General features: G+C 42.0%; 1 long non-coding RNA gene across 1 annotated transcript in view; it reads right to left on the reverse strand.

The window, feature by feature from the left end:
- Positions 1–1,138: 1,138 nt before the first annotated feature.
- Positions 1,139–19,917, reverse strand: part of LOC141170859 (uncharacterized) — a 54,004-nt gene continuing 35,225 nt past the window's right edge. Inside the window, exon 3 of the long non-coding RNA XR_012252318.1 lies at positions 1,139–1,237. This is a non-coding gene — a long non-coding RNA (uncharacterized lncRNA). The remainder of the gene's footprint in view (positions 1,238–19,917) is intronic.

Consider the following 19,917-nt stretch of genomic DNA (forward strand, 5'->3'; position numbering starts at 1 on the left):
TACGGTGTTCACTAGTTCACTAGGGTTAACTAGAGTGACAGTTTTATAGATCAGATTGTTCCAGACGTGGTGATACGAAATATGTGTACTGCAATCTCAAAGTTAGATATAGAAGCGTTAATTGTTTGTGGATCATTTACACAACACCAGGGGCAAATAGCGATATTTATCACTGATGTCCCATATTTTAAATGTCAGACACCAGGGTAGTCATGGAAACTAATATAGCTGAACAATAATGAGGGCTGTTTGGTTTCAGTTAAGGTGCCCCTCATTTTGCAGATACCCTAGTGAAAGCTAAACAGACCACATTATAGATAAAGGGATAAGTATGATGGTTTTTGCATGTGTCATGTGACAAATACAGTTTCTAACAAAAATGATGGTGGTTCTGGTGCCATATTCTTGTATGGATAGTGATTCTGGTAGCGTATTCCTGTACTGATGGTAGTTCTGGTGTCGTATTCCTGTACTGATGGTGGTTCTGGTGCTGTATTCATGTACTACTGATGGCTCTGATGATGTATTCATGTAGTGATATAAGTTATGGTGCTGTATTCATTACCAGAATGATCATCAGTATATGAATAGGAAACCCAAATCATCCTCAGAACATAAATAAAACACCAATGTCATCAATATTACATAAATATGGCATCAGAACCATCATTAATAAATAAATAGGTCACTTGAACAACCATCAATAAATGAACACATCACCAGAACCATCATCAGTACAATAATGCATCATCAGAATCACCATCAGTACATGAATGCATCACCAGAACCAAAATCAGACCATGAATACCTCACAAGAACTGTGTCAGTAAATAAATACACCAGTACACGAATATATCACCAGAACCACCATTAGTACATGACTACATCACCAAGTTTAGTGCAGCAATCATTGTAATATCAAGTTAGCCCCATATACATTTGTATAAAAAAAAACTACAACTCCCAGTGTGTTCTTAACAATGGTAAGGAGATGCTGTGAGTTGTTGTTATCAGTCATTATCAGACTGAGGACTATACAGGAACCGCAGTGCTGATGAGAAGAAGTCATTATCAACAAGTAAACATTTACATCCAGGTGCCTTCTAGGTGTACTCATCTCTGATTGGAGTTGTTCTTTCTTTTCATCTTCATTTTGTCCAGACTTTAAACATCCACACCTCATCTCTGTAGACTTCCCTCTTCTCCGGTCTTCTGCAGTGCATCCCAACAGGGTGCCCTTAAAAATAAAAGTGTTCTTAAAATTTCCTTTGCATAAAAAGATCTGTCCAAACTATGCCCTAAATAAGCCTTTTATGGTATATGGCCTCCACACTGTCCGCTTTAATGAGCTATAGCCACCACGCTATGCCATTGTCAGCTGTAAAATGAAACACCATCTATACCGTGCCTGTCCCCTCTCCACTGATTTCCGTTATACTCTCTATATCTTCACACTGTCCCCATGCCATGCTAAACTCTCTGCATACTATGCCCCCATTTAATGCTTCCCCATCTCCATATCAGTTCTGTGTCCCCTCTTCAAATTATGTTGAATTAGTTGAAAGGGGCTTGATTACAGGCAAAGAAGCTGATAAGCTATTTCCACCATTCCCCAAAAAAACATATTGGTATTGCATACCCAAAATCCAAAAGCCCATTACAACACCCCCTGGACATCCAATAGAGTGAGGGATAGGCTCAGTTACTGAACCATTGTCCCAGTATATGGAGTGGCTTCTTAAACCAATACTACCCACTATTCCCTCCTATTTAAAGGACAAGGAGGAATTTTTATGCGCGTTACAAGATTTTCTGTGGCAAGATGGTTTTGCACTTGTTTCCATAGACATGGAAAGCCACTGTACGAGGATTCCACAAAAACAAGGGGTGGAAGCCTTAGGTGCTATCTTGAAAAATGCTGACAAAACTGCAGAAATGATCGAGTTTATTATGGAAGGTGTAAACTTTGTATTGACACACAACGCATTTCAATTTATGAATGACTGTTTTTTGCAGCACAACGGGACTGCAATGGGGACTCCGGTGGCTTGCACTTTTGCAAATTTATTTTTGGAAGTTTTTGAGGATAGATTTGTATATTCCCAATTGAATCCATATTTGAGATACAGTATATCAGGTTATATCTCAGATATGTAGATGACATATTTATGGTCTGGGCGGGTACGCAGGAATTGTTTGATGACTTTGTGAAGAATTTAAATTCCCTCAATGACATGAATATGATTTTCACTTCCTGTTTTGAGGGTGATTCCCTGGCATTTCTAGATGTTTAAATAAACATAGTAGACAACACCATTGTTACAGAGGTCTTTAGGAAGCCTTCTTCCACAAATTCTCTGCTTCATTATAGGAGTGCTCATCCTCCATATATTAAAAATTCCTTACCATATAGCCAATTTCTTAGGCTCAGACGTATAAACTCTAACGAAAATCAGTTTAATTCACAAGCAGAGGACTTGAGAAAAAGATCTGTGGCAAGAGGCTACCCAAAATCTGTCTCAATGAAGAAGTACAACGAACAAAATCTTTTTCCCAGAGGGATCTTTTGCGGTGAGGTCACAATAGAAATAGAACAAGAGAGAAAAGAATGATATTTAATTTCAAGTTCAGTGCCATGGATAAGCAAATAAGATCAGCTATACATAAAAACTTGCACATTTTAGAACAGGATGACACCTTAACAGAAGTCACAGCATGGGGCCCTTTAATCTCATGTAGATGGAGCAGTAATTTGAAAGATAGTTTATAACAGATTATAAGGTTCTTCTAAAAATTGGTTACAGAGAAGTATATTAAAAGGGAATTATAGGTGTGGCCATTGTACCTTATTTTTCGGACTATAAGACGCACTTTTTTCCTCCAAAATTTTGGAGGAAAGTGGGGGGTGCGTCTTATAGTCTAATGTACGTAAATATTGTGGCCGTGGGTGGTGGGGGATGTGGGGGAAGCGACAGCGGCTGAGTAGCGGTGCACAGGAGGCAGCAGCCGCCTGCTGCAGCCTACACTGTGCCCGCTACTAAAGAAAATGATTATTCACTGTTCCCCATGCCCATGGGCATGGGGAGCAGTGAATATTAATTTTCCTTAATAACCGACACAGTGTGCCCGCAGCGCGGCTCCTTGCACGTATGGCACCCCTCTTCCCTCATCCCGGTATGTATGGCACCCTTCATCCCTGTAAGTATGGCCCCCTCATCCTTGTATGCATGGCCCCCTTCATCCCTGTATGTATGGCCCCCTCATCCAGGTATGCTTGGCACCCCCTGATCCCCTTCATGCTGCACAGAAAAAAAATAAACTTTGATACTCACCTCCTCTCTCCTCCAGCGCTGTGTCCAGCTCTGTGTCAGAATAGTCACTAGCTATAGGCCATTCCTTCAGGGATGAGGCATGAGGGGGGCCATACATACAGGGATGAAGGGGGCCATACATACAGGGATGAAGGGAGCAATGCATACAAGGATGAGGGGGGCCATACTTACAGGGATGAAGCATGAGGGGGACCATACATACAGGGATGAGGCATGAGGGGGGCCATACATACAGGGATGAAGAGGGCCATACATACAGGGATGAAGGGGGCCATACATACAGGGATGAAGGGGGCCATACATACAGGAATGAAGGGGGCCATACAGACAGGGATGAAGGATGAGGGGCTATACATACACGGATGAAGGGGGCCACGTATAACAGGAAGGAGGGGGCCATGTATACCATGATGGGGAATATTAACAGAATTGGGGGACATTACCCCTATAACAGTGTCAGCAGCAGACCCCCTCCCCCTTAACAGGGCATCATGACCACATTTTTTGCTTACATTTTTTTTCTATTTTCCTCCTCTAAAACCTAGGGTCTTATGGTCCGATGCATCTTATAGTCAGAAAAATACGGTAATTTTTGTCAGTTTCACCTTACAGATAAGGTTCTTAAAATATGTGATATTTGCCATAGGGTACAAGATTTCATTTCTTGTCGTACTAAGTTTGTAGTCTACATCATTTTTTGCCAATGTGGCTTTTTTATGTGGGAAAAACTATTCGTCCTATGTTTATTCGATTCTGTGAACATTTCAAATCGATTCAAACCAAAAAGGGTGCACAGAGACTGATTCAACACATGTGGGATTCCCATGCTGGAGATAGGTATGTGTTGCGTTTTGCTGGTCTAGAACAGGTATCCTTACCAGCACAAGGAGGAGATCTGCATAGACTCCTGCTTCAAAGAGAAGCTTGGTGGATCCTGCACACACGTGCGCAGGGTCTCATTGGTTTCAATGACAAAATCGAAATGTCGGTCGTTTTGTAATAATGGGGTCATTGTTGTATTTACTATATGTAATGTGTTTTTTATTCAAGGTGTTTTTAATAAGCATTCTATCCAGTTCAGGTGTTACAGGGGCTCTTGCCATTCATTGGTCATAGAGAACAAGAGGCGTGTACAGGTACTATAAACTGACCTCATTTCCCCTGTGTGCAGTGACCTGTTGAAGCGCTTATACACGCGAAACGGCTGTCGCCTATTAAGTGTTCCACTGACTCCCTGCCTTGCTGTTTTAAAGTGATGAAATAAAGAAGAAATTTTTATCTACCGGTGAGTGCACGCTATATTCTTTCATATGATCTTCAAATTATGCCCTCATACTGCCCACCACACTGCCCTCTCCAGACTGTACCACTCCTAACACTGTCCCCCTACACAGTAAGATAGTCACCACAGCCGCCCATACAGTATGATATCCACAACAGCCCTCCAATATATACTATAATGTCCACGTCAGCCCCCCATGTAATATGATATCCACCACTGTCCCTATATAATATGGTCACCACAGCCACCTATGCAGAATAATGTCCTCCACAGCGACCTATACAGATTGGTCACAACAGCCCCCTATACCGTCTGGTCATCAAAGCCACCTTTAGAGTATGATGTTTCCACAGCCTCCAGTATTGTCCCACACAGCCACCTATACAGTATGATTCTCCCCACATTCTCCTATATAGTATGATGCCCCCATATTCCCTATACAATATGATATCTTCACAGCCATCCCCAGTATAATATCCCCCACAGCCAGCCCCCAGTATCATGTCCCCCACAGACAGCCCCCAGTATACTGTCCCTCATAGCCGGCCCACTAATGTCCCCCAAAGCCAGCCCCCAGTGTGATAGTCTCCCACAAAAGTTATGACTAAGAAGTTTTACTTTGAAACACGTCAACCAAGACTCTAATCTCCAACCTCTTTTTGGGACTTTTTCCTCGGATGTTTTAGCCAATTATTGGACAATGTGGATTATCTTTGTGCAAATGGTTTTATCAATGGAATAAAATTATGCATTTTAACTGAAGTGCTGGATCAACCCCTTTTTTGTGGATTGCTTTCCCATGGATTTAGGATCCTGTGCACTTGTGGATATTTGAGCTGATCATATTCTTTATATTCCTATAGTCTCCCTGTTATGCGCTTCACAGTGGAACCCAGCAAGAATTGACACCAAAACCAGCAAAGACGCAGCCACAAACGCACTTGGCACAAGCTTCCCAGCTAGGCGAGCCCTTGAGGGCCAGGAATACTCTTCACCAACTCACAGTAAATGAAAGTGGGACTTTGGCAGAGCCCTTCCTAGGCCCACTGTCGTCAGACAGCTGGGGTCTGGTGACGTGGCTGGTGCCTAGTCAAGAACCAGGTGAGTACCTCTGCAAGTGTAGCCAGAAGAGAAAAAGAGAAAACCCATGAAAAGATAGCAACACTACTGCTAGCACCACTCACCACCACAACACTGCAATAGGGACTGCAATAAACAGCAAAGGACTGAGCAGGTAACAGGATTAAATAGCCTACCCAATGATCAGGTGTTGAATACCTCCTAACCATGCCCAAACAGCCACTTCCTGCTAGCATGCACAGCAGACTGGACAAAATCCCACCACTGCCTAGTGCCAGACACAGCAGCGTCCTGCGTTGCCTGACAACTGGGGAAGACAGCGTCCCATGTTCCCCTGGCAAAGAAATCAGTGAGAGAAACGGCGTCCCACATCCTCACACATCCTACAACACCAGAACGCAATGCTCAATAAGATTGGGACAGTTTCCGGCATGTATAGCAGCTCCACCTCCAGGGTCACTACAATGGCGGCACCTGCGACTGGATTAGTGTAGCACCGGACCTGCTCCATTCCAAGGTGGGAGCACAGAACCACGATTCCTAACACTCCCACAGCCAGCCCGCAGTATAATGTCTCTCACAGACAGCCCCTAGTATAATGTTCCCTATAGTGAGCACCCTAATATCTCCCATTGCCAGCCCCAGTGTGATAGTCTTACACAGCCAGAAACCCCCAGTATAATGTCCCACAGAACCAGCAGCACCCAGTACTATGTTCTCTACAGCCAGCAGCCCCCAGTATTAAATCCCCCACAGCAAGCCCCCAGTATTATTTTCCTCACAGCCAGTAGCCTGAGTATTATGTCCCCCACAGCCAGATGCCCCTAGCATTATGCTGCCCACAGTGAGCCCCCAGTATTATGTCCCCCACAGCCAGCAGTCCCCAGTATTATGTTCACCATGTGTGATACAGTCCACTGATTTGTCTATTTAATCCAATCATATGATTCATTCAATGTAACTAATCCTGTCATGTTTGATAGTCTGTGTGTCTACTCCTGTCATGTTTTAAACAGCCCACAGAGCCATGTATCTAATCCTATCATGTGTGATACAGTCCACTGAGCTGTGTATCTAATTCTATCATGTGATACATTCTGCTGAGCTATTCATCTAATCCTATCATGTTTGATACAGTCAGTATATCTAATCCTATCATGTGTGATACTGACTGCTGCACTATGTAATCACATTGCAGTCACCAATAAAATGTCTCTGTATTGTGATCCTAAACTTCATCCTCACTTATCCTTTTGCAAACACCCAGAAGGGGAGGAGAAGAGACATCACACACATATGAGCAGATCCAGCCCACATTTACAGCAGTCGTAAGGCGAGCTAGCAGTACACTAGATTTTCATAGAAAATGTCCGCAGCTGCTCCCAATAGTGTTTAAAAGTGGAAAATATAAAAACTTTTTACATAGTTTTTCAAATTTTATACAATGAAAAAACAAAGATATATTTTTAAACTAAACATTAATACTTTACATTTTTTCAATAGTTGAAAAAAAATTGAGAAGGATGACACAATCCCAACAACATGACATGGGACTGTGTGCAATTGACTCAGAATTGACTTAGCTGCCAGGAAAACCCCCACATGCTTCCAGGTATGAATTCAAGATGTAAATCCTATATATGTATTTTTAGGGCAGTCACATATGCCATATATATAAATAATAATTTTGGGGTGCTAGTTATTAGAAATTGACAATAGCAGCTACTGGATGTTTAAAAGAGGATTTTTTTTATAAACAGGGTATTTACAAATGCATACATAGAGGAAACCTAACTAAGGGACAAGTTAACAAGGAGAGAGAAAAGGTAGTAGGAAAAGATAGTGGAAGATGGGAAACGCCTAGCAAACTCTGTGGGATACCTTTAGATACTGTATTCGCCACACACTGGACGCGCGTCGGGTGTGGTGGGTCCCTGGAGAATATTACTTACGTATGCATGGTATATTCCCTATGTATTTTATTGTCATAAAATTTGTCTTCTAGCCTTATGTGATTATATACTGCTATTATGCTACTATGCACTTATATTAAAATAGACATTTTGGATTAATGGACAACCATAGGTTATGCTTGTATCTGATTAATGTTTTGATATGTTACTCACTTGTTAATTGTATTTATTTACTATCAGGGATACTATTTTGATTGTAATTTAACACAGGTGCATGTACATTATATCCGGGTGTACGCACCATTCTTCTTTGTATTTGTTTTCTCACTTTTATATATGTTTTTAAGTTTTTGTAATTAATAAAATCTACTTTTTAATATTCATTAAGCCTCTATGTAAAGCCCTTTTATTGGAGTTGTGATGCTGACACTTTCCTGAAGATGGAGCTCTTAGGTCCAAAATGGAATAGAGATTCAAGGCTAATTTACCAATATGGTCGCAGTGGTCAAAATATTTCTGTGGATGTAGTCCTTGCATTTCAGGACTATCTTTATGGCAAAAGCCTGAGGCTATCTGTCCATTCTGAGGACAGATGTGCTCTCTAATAAAACCATTAACCGCACAGGAAATGTATTTATGGAAAAGGACTGACGCCAGCTATTGTTTATTTATGATCCATACCAACATATTGTCCATCTCTTAAATCTTCTTGTTTCTTTGATGATAGTTAGAGTAATCCAGAGCATAGTGATCAGATGGTATGTCCAATGCTTGATATTACAGATATTGCCCATATTGGCTTTCAACACACAAAATTTAATGATTAATTATAAATTTAAATGTTCTATCAGAAGACTCAAAATTACGGTAGTTATGCAAATGTTGTGCAGGCTATACAAACCGTGGGCAGCTTGTATCAGCCACTTGTATAATCACAAACCGGTATGCTTGTCTCTGAAAGGCTGCAGCGTTTCAGAGAAGAACATGCTTTTAAATAGCTTCCGGGGACTGAGCCACGGTGTGCACTAGTCGTACAGGCGGATCTCTGGAGGCTTCTCCCGGCCCGATGACAGGACTGATCGCTGATCGGACTGAAAAAAAAGCATGCTGCGAGTAAATGTGAGAATCGTATCGCACTCGCCAATGCAAGTCAAAGGGTGCGAGAAAGAAAATCGCACCACACATGGACCACGCGTGAGCTGTTCGATTTTTACGCACACATCTCAGAGGAACCAAGAAATTTCATCAGCCAAGTATATTAAATTCACAGCCAGAAACGTCAGAATAGATAGATACTGTAGATAGATAGAATAGTTAGGATTCCTGTAGATATATAATGTTATAAGCCCCCTACATATAATAAGCGTGTACCCTTTATTGACTTTCATGTGGCACTAAAGGGTGTTTAGCCTATTAAATAAATAGATAATTAAAAAAATAATTGACAAATCACAGCTGTCATCAACCTCAACTACCATTACCCCGATTGCCACCGCACCAGGGCAATAGGGGTAATAGCTGGGCAAGGCATCAGAATTGGCATATCAAATGTGATGCACCACTTCTGGAGTGGCTGTACTTTTAGGCTGGAAAGGGCCCAATAACCAGGGACCTTCCCAGCCTGATAATATACAGTGGTGTGAAAAAGTGTTTGCCCCCTTACTGATTTCTTATTCTTTTGCATGTTTGTCACACTTAAATGTTTCAGATCACAAAACAAATTTAAATATTAGACAAATATAACACAAGTAAACAGAAAATGCAGTTTTTAAATTAAGACCTTTATTATTAAGGGAAAAAGAAATCCAAACCTACAGGACCCTGTGTGAAAAAGTGATTGCCCCCCACCTCCTTTAAAACTTAAATTAACTGTGGTGTATCACACAAGTCACTGAAATAGGACCTGCCTGACAAAGTGAAGTAGACCAAAAGTTCCCCAAAAGCTAGACATCATGCTGTGATCCAAAGAAATTGAGGAACAAATGAGAAACAAAGTAATTGTGATCTATCAGTCGGGAAAAGGTTATAAAGCCATTTCTAAAGCTTTGGGACTCCAGTGAACCACAGTGAGAGCCATTATCCACAAATGGCGAAAACATGATGAAAACCACTGCTAAGCAAAAAGAACATAAAGGCTAGGCTCAGTTTTGCCAGAAAACATCTTGATCATCGCCAAGACTTTTGGGAGAATACTCTAAGGACTGACGAGACAAAAGTTTAACTTTTTGTAAGGTGTATGTCCCATTACATCTGGCGTAAAAGTAACAGCATTTCAGAAAAGGAACATCATACAAACAGTAAATTATGGTGGTGTTAGTGTGATGGTCTGAGGCTGTTTTGCTGCTTCAGGATCTGGAAGACTTGCTGTGGTAAATGGAACCATGAATTCTGCTGTCTACCAAAAAATTCTGAAGGAGAATGTCCAGCCATCTTTTCGTGACCTCAAGCTGAAGCGCACTTGGGTTATGCAGCAGGACAATGGTCCAAACACACCAGCAAGTCCACCTCTGAATGACTTAAAAAAAACAAAATTAAGACTTTGGAGCGGCCTAGTGAAAGTCTTGACTTTAATCCGATTGAGATGCTGTGGCATGACCTTAAAAAGGTGGTTCATGCTCGTAAACCCTCCAATGTGGCTGAATTACAGCAATTTTGAAAAGATGAGCGAGGCAAAATTTCTTCAGTGCTGTAAAAGACTCATTGCCAGTTATCGCAAATGCTTGATTGCAGTTGTTGCTGCTAAGAGTGGCCCAACCAGTTATTAGGTTTAGGGGTCAATCACTTTTTCACACAGGGCCCTGTAGGTTTGGATTTGTTTTTGCCTTAAAAGTTATTACAGGGAACTAGGAGAGAAGTTGAAGGCCAGGACCTCCAAGGTGGTGTTTTCAGAAATACTGCCGGTGCCAAGTGCGTCACTAGATAGACAGCGGGAGCTTAGGGAGATAAATAAGTGGCTCAGAAATTGGTGCAGGAAGGAAGGGTTTGGGTTCATGGAGAACTGGGCCGACTTCGCTGTCGGCTACAGGCATTACAATAGGGACGGGCTGCATCTCAATGGGGAGGGTGCAGCTATGCTGGGGGAAAAAATGGTCAGATGGATGGAGGAGCTTTTAAACTAGGATCTGGGGGGAGGGAGGGTATTCGTGATTATAAGGGGATAGATAGAGTAGACAGAGAGAGTGGGACAGCAGGGGTTATAGAGAATCTAGGCAGGGCTGGGATATGCAAGGAAAGTAGGGAGCTGAGTAGGAGTAGCAAATGTGCTAATTGTATTAAATGTCTGCTAGCTAATGCAAGAAGTCTGGCAAACAAAATGGCTGAACTGGAGACTCTTATGTCGGTCACAGAATACGATGTGGGGGGTATTACAGAATCCTGGCTGGATGAAAGCCATGACTGGGTGACAAACATAGAGGGATACACTACATTTAGAAAGGACAGGAAAGACAAAACAGGTGGAGGGGTGTGTATTTTTGTAAGATCTTAAAACCTGTGCTCAATGACAACATTGGGGGGAGCTGCGACAATGTGGAGTCAGTCTGGGTAAATGTACATGGGGATGGCTATAATGGAAAGCTGCTAATTGGAGTTTGTTACAAGCCTCCTAATATAGCTGAACAGGTAGAGGATGAAATGCTGGAACAAATTAAAAATGCAGCAAATAATAATAGGGTCCTTATTATGGGGGATTTTAACTATCTAGATATTCAATGGGACATAGAATCTTCCAGTTGTGCTAAGGCTATGTGCCCACGATGCAGAAATGAAGCAGAAAATTTCTGCAGCATTTCTGCATCTCCCTGGCAGAAAAAACGCATGCAGATTGTGCATGCGTTTTTCCTGCAGAATACATGCGGAATACATGCGGATTCACATGCGTACCCACATGCGTTAACGCATGTGTTTCCGCATGCGGACTGACAAGCATTTTCCAGGCGATAGCATCACTTGGAAAGTGCTTGACAACTAGGTCACACTATATAAATCCATGCATGGATTTATACAGTGTGACCGTAAAAATAAAAAAATAAAGCTATACTTACCCCCGATCCCCCGCTGCGTGTGCTGTCGCGCTCGTCCTGGCTTCTTCCGGGGTGCCGGCATCTCGCGAGACAGCCTGCGGTCACATGACCGCGACGTCATCTCAGGTCCTGGAAGGAGAAGCGCTGCCGGCAAGCAGAGAGAAGCCGCCGGACAGGTGAATATAAACTTTATTTATTATTTTATTCTTTTTTTCACAGGTACAATGGTACTCAGGTCTGGATGAGAGTCTTCTCTCCTCCAGACTTGGGTACCATTGGCACATAGAGACGCATATTATCCGCTTGTACAAATGTAGAGACATGGATTCTATGCGTGTCAATGCAAGTCAATGGCGGCGCTTCCGCAAAATTAATGAACATGCTGCGGATTTATTTGCACTGCCGAAATGCTGCGGAAAAATCCGCAGCATGTGCATTGACATTGCGGAATGCCATTGGGGACCATGGGGTGCGGATTACCATGCGTTTTTGATGCGTTTCCGCTGCGGAAATTCCGCAGCGGAAACGCATGAAAAACGCATCGTGGGCACGCAGCCTTAAACCTACCAGTTCTTATCTACAGTTCAGGACACTTACCTCTCTCAGCTGGTAGATGAACCAACCAGGGGAGGTAATCTTCTGGATCTGGTGCTGTCAAATAGACCAGATACAATTTCAGATCTATAGGTCCGGGAGCATTTGGGCAACAGCGACCATAATATGGTAAGTTTCAATGTAATACTTAATAAAACATTTCAAAAAGGAAATGCAAAAACCTGGAACTTTAGGAAAGCTGATTTCAGCATATTAAGGGAAGAGCTTAATCATGTAGACTGGGACCATGTCATGATAACTGGGGATACTGAACGTAAATGGGGCATGTTTAAGGAAATACTACTAGAATCCTGTAGAAAATTTATATCCTCTGGTAATAAAATGTCCAGGAATAAAAAGAAACCATTATGGATAAATAAGAGAGTACAAAGTTTAAGAAGACAAAAACAAAGGGCATTCAAAATCTTGAAGGCCGAGAATACAGAAATAGCATTTCAGGAGTATAAAGACCTAAATAAGAAATGTAAAAAATAAATCAAGCTAGCAAAATTATCTACAGAGCAACAAATCGCCAGGAACATTAAATTAAATCCCCCAAAAATTTATACATACATCAATGCTAAAAAGAGAAAATCAGATGGTATCGGCCCCTTAAAAGACGATAATAATAAGATAATTATAGAGGACAAAGAAAAGGCTGAGATATTAAACAGACACTTTTCATCCGTGTTCACCAACAAACAGTCTGTTCCAGTAATCTTTCAACAGGGCAAAAATCAAAAGTTCACCACCTGATATAACTAGTTTAACACAAAAAGAAGTACGCCTGCGTCTGAACAAATTAAACATTGACAAATCCCCTGGACCAGATGGTATTCATCCACAGATACTGAGGGAATTGAGCTCAGTAATTGATAAACCGCTGTATCTCATATTCTTAGACTCTCTGGTAACAGGGGTAGTGCCTCAGGATTGGAGGATAGCCAATGTGGTACCGATTTTTAAGAAAAGTAAGAAGGTGGATCCAGGTAACTACCGTCCGGTAAGTCTGACATCAGTAGTGTGCAAAGTTTTTGAGGGTATCATAAGGGATGACCTGCAGAGTTACATATCAGAGAATAATATAATAAATGATAATCAGCACGGATTCATGAAGATTAGGTCGTATTTAACCAACATGTTGGGGTTCTATGAGGAGGTAAGTGCAAATCTGGATGTTGGTAAAGCAGCTGATGTGATTCATTTGATACTCTACCACATAGCAGCCTTATACTGAAGCTACAGAAGCAAGGACTTGGGGGAACTATATGTAGATGGGTAAGGAATTGGCTAACTTATAGGAAACAAAGGGCCGTCATAAATGATACATTCTCTAAATGGGACATAGTTAGCAGTGGAGTACTGCAGGGATCTGTGCTAGGACTAATTCTCTTCAACCTCTTTATTAATGACCTGGGGGATGGGATTGTGAGTATAGTGTCAGTTTTTGCTGACATACCAAACTATGTAGGATATTAAAATCTGATCTTGACATTACGATATTGCAGAATGATCTGGATAAGATGACTGAATGGGCAAACACTTGGCAGATGAGGTTTAATGTAGATAAATGTAGAGTGATGCACCTAGGACGGAGTAATCCTATTGCTACATATACATTAAATAGGAGTATACTCTGGGCTACAGAACAGGAGAAAGATTTGGGTATTCTGGTTACGAGTAAGCTGAGCAGCAGTACTCAATGTCAAGCAGCTGTCGCAAAAGCAAACAATATTTTAGGGTGTATAAAAAGATAAATAAAATCTCGTGATCCCAACATATTGTTACCTCTTTATAAATCACTGGTGAGGCCACATCTAGAATATGGAATCCAGTTTTGGGCTCCACATTTTAAAAAAGATATTCAGAAGTTAGAGTTAGTTCAAAAGCGGGCAACTAGAATATTACAAGGGATGGAAGGCTTCTCATATGATGAGAGGTTGAAAAAGTTGAGCTTGTTTAGCTTAGAAAAGTACGCCTCAGAGGGGATCTCATTTACATATATAAATATGTGTGTGGTCAGTACAAAGGTCTAGTCTATGACTTATTCCTTCCAAAGACTATACTAAGGACCAGGGGGCACTCATTTCAAGTGGAAGAAAGGCGATTCCGGCACCTAAACAGGAAAGGGTTCTTTACAGTCAGAGCAGTTGGACTGTGGAATGCCCTACCACAAGAGGTAGTAATGGCAGATACTATAACAGTGTTCAAAAAAGGGCTGGATGATTTCCTCGATACACATAACATTGTGGGCTACAGTTAAATTAGACAAAATGTTACACCTATAGTAGTACTTTTGATCCAGGGTGCTTGTACTGATCGCCTTTCTCGGGGTCAAGAAGGAATTTTTCCCCGTGATGCAAATTGGCTGAATGTGTCCTGAGGATTTTGCCTTCTTCTGGATCAACAGATTTAGGTACAGGGATTTTAGTAATACCATAACAGTAATACAAAAATAAAACTAATTAAAAAATTATAAACTCGTTTATTTGTAATTGTAATAGTGCAGTAATGATAAAAATAAAAATGGTAATTTATTTGTGAGGCCTAGTTCCAGTAAGTTAGTGTAGTGTTGGTATGGGGAGTACAATTGGGGGAGAAAGGTTGAACTTGATGGACCTAGGTCTTTATTCAACCTACGTTACTATGTTACTGTTTTAATAATAACTAATAATAATTGAAAAACTGCATTTTGTGTTTACTTGTGTCATCTTTATCTAATATTTAAATTTGTTTTGTGATCTGAAACATTTAATTGTGACAAACAGGCAAAAGAATAAGAAATCAGGAAGGTGGCAAACACTTTTTCACACCACTGTAAGCCCGCAGCTGTCTGCTTTACCTTGGCTGGTTATCAAAAATAGGGAGGACTCCACATCATTTTTTTAATTTATTTATTTATTTAATAGGTTAAATAAGGCTAAACATCCTTTGGTGCCAAATGAAAGGCATTAAAGGGTGCAGGTTTAATAATATGTAGGGGGCTTGTGAAATTCTATATCTACAGAACATCTAGCTATTCTATTTATTCTTCTATCTATTATCTATCTATTATATCTAATATCTTTCTATCTACCTATATCTTTATATAAGATTGCTTTATTAGTTTTGTAAAATAACTTTACATTACATAGAAAATGACAGGACAGTATGTAAAAGATGATGTTAAAAACGCATTACATACGGATTGCTTACCAATGTCATGTGGATGTCATACGGATGGTAGGTGAAAAAGATCACATTATACTTGCATGACACTTTCATAACACTTGCATGACACATGTCCTACTTTTCTGGATCAACATCGGACTGATTTTTTATATGCTAGTGTCAGGGCCGGCATCAGCACCCGGCGTACCCGGGCAAGTGTCGGGGCCCTGGACCATCAAGGGGGCCCACTCGTTATCGGGGCCCGGGCCGCTTGCCCGGCATCTGTGCAGGGCTGCCGGTGCTGTTCAAGCCCTGCTCTGCTACATGCAGCAGCAGTCAGTGTGCAGTCATTGTGCTGCTGCTCCACCAATCAGGCCTTTCCAGACATGGCCACACGTTGTGCGGCTGTGTCTGGTATTAATGACACTCAGGGGCGACACTGCGCCTTTAATTGTGCTTGTATGTCGCCCCTGCCGCGTCATTACTACCAGACACAGCCGCACAGCGCTCGGCGATGTCTGGAAAGTGACAGCACTGGGCCTGATTGGTGGAGCAGCAGCACAATGACTGCACACTGACTGCTGCTGCATGTAACAGAGCAGGGCTTGAACAGCACCGGCGGCCCTGCACAGATGCCGGGGAAGCGGCCCGGGCCCCGATAACGAGTGGGCTCCCCTGATGGTCCAGGGCCATGTGACACGCCTGAGGCACTGCACTGCCACATGACTGAGGAGCTGGACGGGACACAGGCCAGGGGGCAGGTGAGCGATCTTCCCCAATCCCCATAAAAAAAATATTTCTAATGTGTGTGCGCATGTATGATGTGAATGTCTGTGTATGTCAGTGTGTATGACTGTGTATATATATTTATGTCTGTTTTATATGTGTTTTTAAGAATGTGTTCAAATATGTATGTGTATGTATCTGTGCGTGTCTGCATATTGTGTGTATATCTGTGTACCATGTTCATGTGTGTATGTGTGTGCATGCCTGCGTACCGTGTGCATGCGCATGTCTGTGTACTGTGTGTGCTTGTCGGCGTATCGTGTGCGTGTCTGCGTATTGTGTCCGTATTGTGTGTGCGTGTCTGCGTATTGTGTGTGCGTGTGTGCGTATTGTGTGTGTCTGCGTATTGTGTGTGTGCGTGTCTGCGTATTGTGTGTGTGTGTCTGCGTATTGTGTGTGTGCATGTCTGCGTATTGTGTGTGTGTGTCTGCGTACTCTGTTTGTGTGCGTGTCTGCGTACTGTGTGTGTGTGCGTGTCTGCGTACTGTGTGTGTGTGCGTGTCTGCGTACTGTGTGTGTATGCGTGTCTGCGTACTGTGTGTGTGTGCGTGCGTGTCTGCGTATTGTGTGTGTGTGCGCGTCTGCGTCTGCGTATTGTGTGTGTGCGTGTCTGCGTACTGTGTGTGTGTGTGCGTGTCTGCGTACTGTGTGTGTGTGTCTGCGTACTGTGTGTGTGTGCGTGTCTGCGTACTGTGTGTGTGTGTCTGCGTATTGTGTGTGTGTGCGTGTCTGCGTATTGTGTGTGTGCGTGTCTGCGTACTGTGTGTGTGTGTGCGTGTCTGCGTACTGTGTGTGTGTGTCTGTGTACTGTGTGTGTGTGCGTGTCTGCGTACTGTGTGTGCGTGTGTGTCTGCATACTGTGTGTGTCTGCGTACTGTGTGTGTGTCTGCGTGTCTGCGTACTGTGTGTGTGCGTGTCTGTGTACTGTGTGTGTGTGCGTGCGTGTCTGCGTACTGTGTGTGTCTGCGCACTGTGTGTGTCTGCGTGCATGTCTGCGTACTGTGTGTGTGCGTGCATGCTGGCATATGTGAAGGATGAGGGGGCAGCCTGGGACCTGTTTTGTATACCTAGATTTCTCCGCCGTATCTGTGCATCATGAATTGTGGTATGTGCTAAAGGGGCCCACTGAGACTCTTTCGCCCGGGGCCCACAAAAACCTGGAGCTGGCCCTGCCTAGTGTGGCCCCAGCCTAAGTGGAAATAACTCTGGAATGCTTCAAAATATACCAATGATTCTGAGATTGTTTTTTCATGACACATTGTACTTCATGTTAGTGGTAGATTTAGGTTAGTATAATTTACATTTACACTGTGTTCCAAATTATTATGCAAATAATATTTTCTCAGATTTTCCCAAATTACCTATATGAATTGCAGTCATAGTAATTTTCCAGTCAAATAACTATTAGAGTACAATTGAAAGGTTTTTGTACAAACTGCCTATGATAACAGTATATTTTTAAAAAAATAAAAAACTCAAACTGCACTCAAAATGCATGTTCCAAATTATTATGCACAGCAGAGTTTTCAACCTTTTAATTTTAATAAAGAACAAAAAAATTTTCATTTTTGAAATTATAAGCATTAGCAGGTTATTACAAACTGAAATCAAACAGTTTTCAACTCAAAACTTTATTCTTGGTGATGTTACATTTGCACATAGGACCCCTTGTTCGAAAGGAGCTTCTGAACTCTCTCGTCCATTGAATTTGTCAGGTTTTGGATGGTTTCTGCTTCAATTGTTTTGCATGAGGACAGATCTCGACACAGTGTATTTATGAAAATATCGCAAATTTGCTAAAAATTTGAAAATTTAGCAATTTTGAATTTTTATGCCTTTAAAGCAGATAGATATACCACACAAAATCGTTAATAAAAAAATTTACCACATGTCTGCTTTACATCAGCATCATTTTTGAAACATAATTTTTTTGTTAGGGAGTTAGAAGAGTTAAAAGTTTATCAGCAAATTTTCAATTTTCAAAATTTACAAAATTAAGTTTTTTAGGGACCACATCACATTTGAAGTGTCTTTGAGGGGCCTAAGTGACTGAAAATACCCAACAGTGACATCCTTTTAAAAACTGCACCCTTCAAAGTGCTCAAAACCACATTCAAGAAGCTTATTAACCCATTAGGTGCTTCAAAGGAACTAAAGTAATATGGAAGGAAAAAAATAAAATTTTAATTTTTCCTACAAAAATGTTGCTTTAGCGCCAAATTTTTCATTTTCACAAAATGTAACCCCAAAATTTATTGTGCAATTTCTCCAGAGTACGCCAATACCCCATAAGTATTGGGAAACTACTGTTTGGGCGCAAGGCAGGGATCAGCATAGAAGGAACACTATTTGACTTTTGGAGCGCAATATTGGCTGGCATAGATAGGCGATGCCATGTTGCATTTGCAGAGCCCCTGATGTGCCTTGTGGAAATCACCCACAAGTGACCTCATTCTGGAAACTACACCCTTCAAGGAAGTTATCTACAGGTGTGGTGAACACTTTGAATTCACAGGTGCTTCACAGAATTTTATAACGTTGAGCTGTGAAAATGAAAAAATAAATTTTTCCCGCAAAAATGTTGCTTTAGCCCCAAATGTGTCATTTTCACATGGGTACCAGGCAAAAATTGACCCCAAAATTTGTTGGGCAATTTCTCCTGAGTACTCCGATACCCCAAATGTGATGGAAAACTCCTGTTTGAGCACATGGCAGATCTAAGAAGGGATGGAGCACCATTTGACTTTTGGAGCACAAAATTGGCTGGAATAGATAGGGGACGCCATGTTGTAGTTGGCTTAGTACATTGGCAGAGTCCCTGAAATACCAGAACTGCAGAACCCCTCCATAAGTGACCCCATTTTACACACTGCACCCCTCAATGAATTCATCTGGGGGGGCAGTGAACATGTTGATATCACATGTGCCTCACAGAATTTTATACTATTGGTTGGTGACGAAAGAATAATTACATTTTTACCACTAAAATGTTGTTTTAGCTCCAAGTTTTTAATTTTTATAAGAGTTAATAGGAAAAAATGGACCACACAGTTTATTGTGCAATTTCTCCTGAGTGTGCCAATACTGTACATGTAATCGGAAACTACTTTTCATGCACAGTAGAAGCTCAGAAAGAAAGGAGCGTCGTATTAGGCTGTGTGCCCACGATGCAGATTTAATGTGTTTCCGTCTGACATGTTTCCCAATGATAATCCGCATGTGCTGTGCACATGCTGTGGAAATTTCCGCTGCGGATTATCATTGCAGAAAATCCGCAGCACAACCAATTTGGGCGCGACTTCCAATTGACTTGCATTGGACCGCATAACATCCGCATGTATACATGAATACATGTATACATGCGGATATTATGTGGTTCAATGCGCGGATGGTACCCGGGATGGGAGAAGAGGAGACTCTCATCCGACCCGGGTACCATCGTACCTGCAAGTTAAAAAAAGAATTATAAAGTTTAAAAAAAAAAAAATTCATACTCACCTCTCCAGCGGCCCCCGGTCTCCTCCCGGTGGCGATCCTCTCTCCTCGGCAACCCATGGTGTACTGGCAGGACCTGCGGTGACGTCATTTAGTCAGCTAATGGTTACGCGACTATCAGCTGACCCCTGACGTCAGCGGTCGCGTGACCATCAGCTGACTAAATGATGTTAACGCAGGTCCTGCCAGTACACCGCGGGCCGCCGAGGGGAGAGGATCGCCACTGGGAGGAGACCGGGGGCCAACGGAGAGGTGAGTATAAC

The sequence above is a fragment of the Phyllobates terribilis genome, unplaced genomic scaffold (genome assembly GCF_046119375.1).
Source record: "Phyllobates terribilis strain yellow unplaced genomic scaffold, ASM4611937v1 Scaffold_1__5_contigs__length_1240528914, whole genome shotgun sequence".
Lineage (NCBI taxonomy): Eukaryota > Metazoa > Chordata > Amphibia > Anura > Dendrobatidae > Phyllobates > Phyllobates terribilis.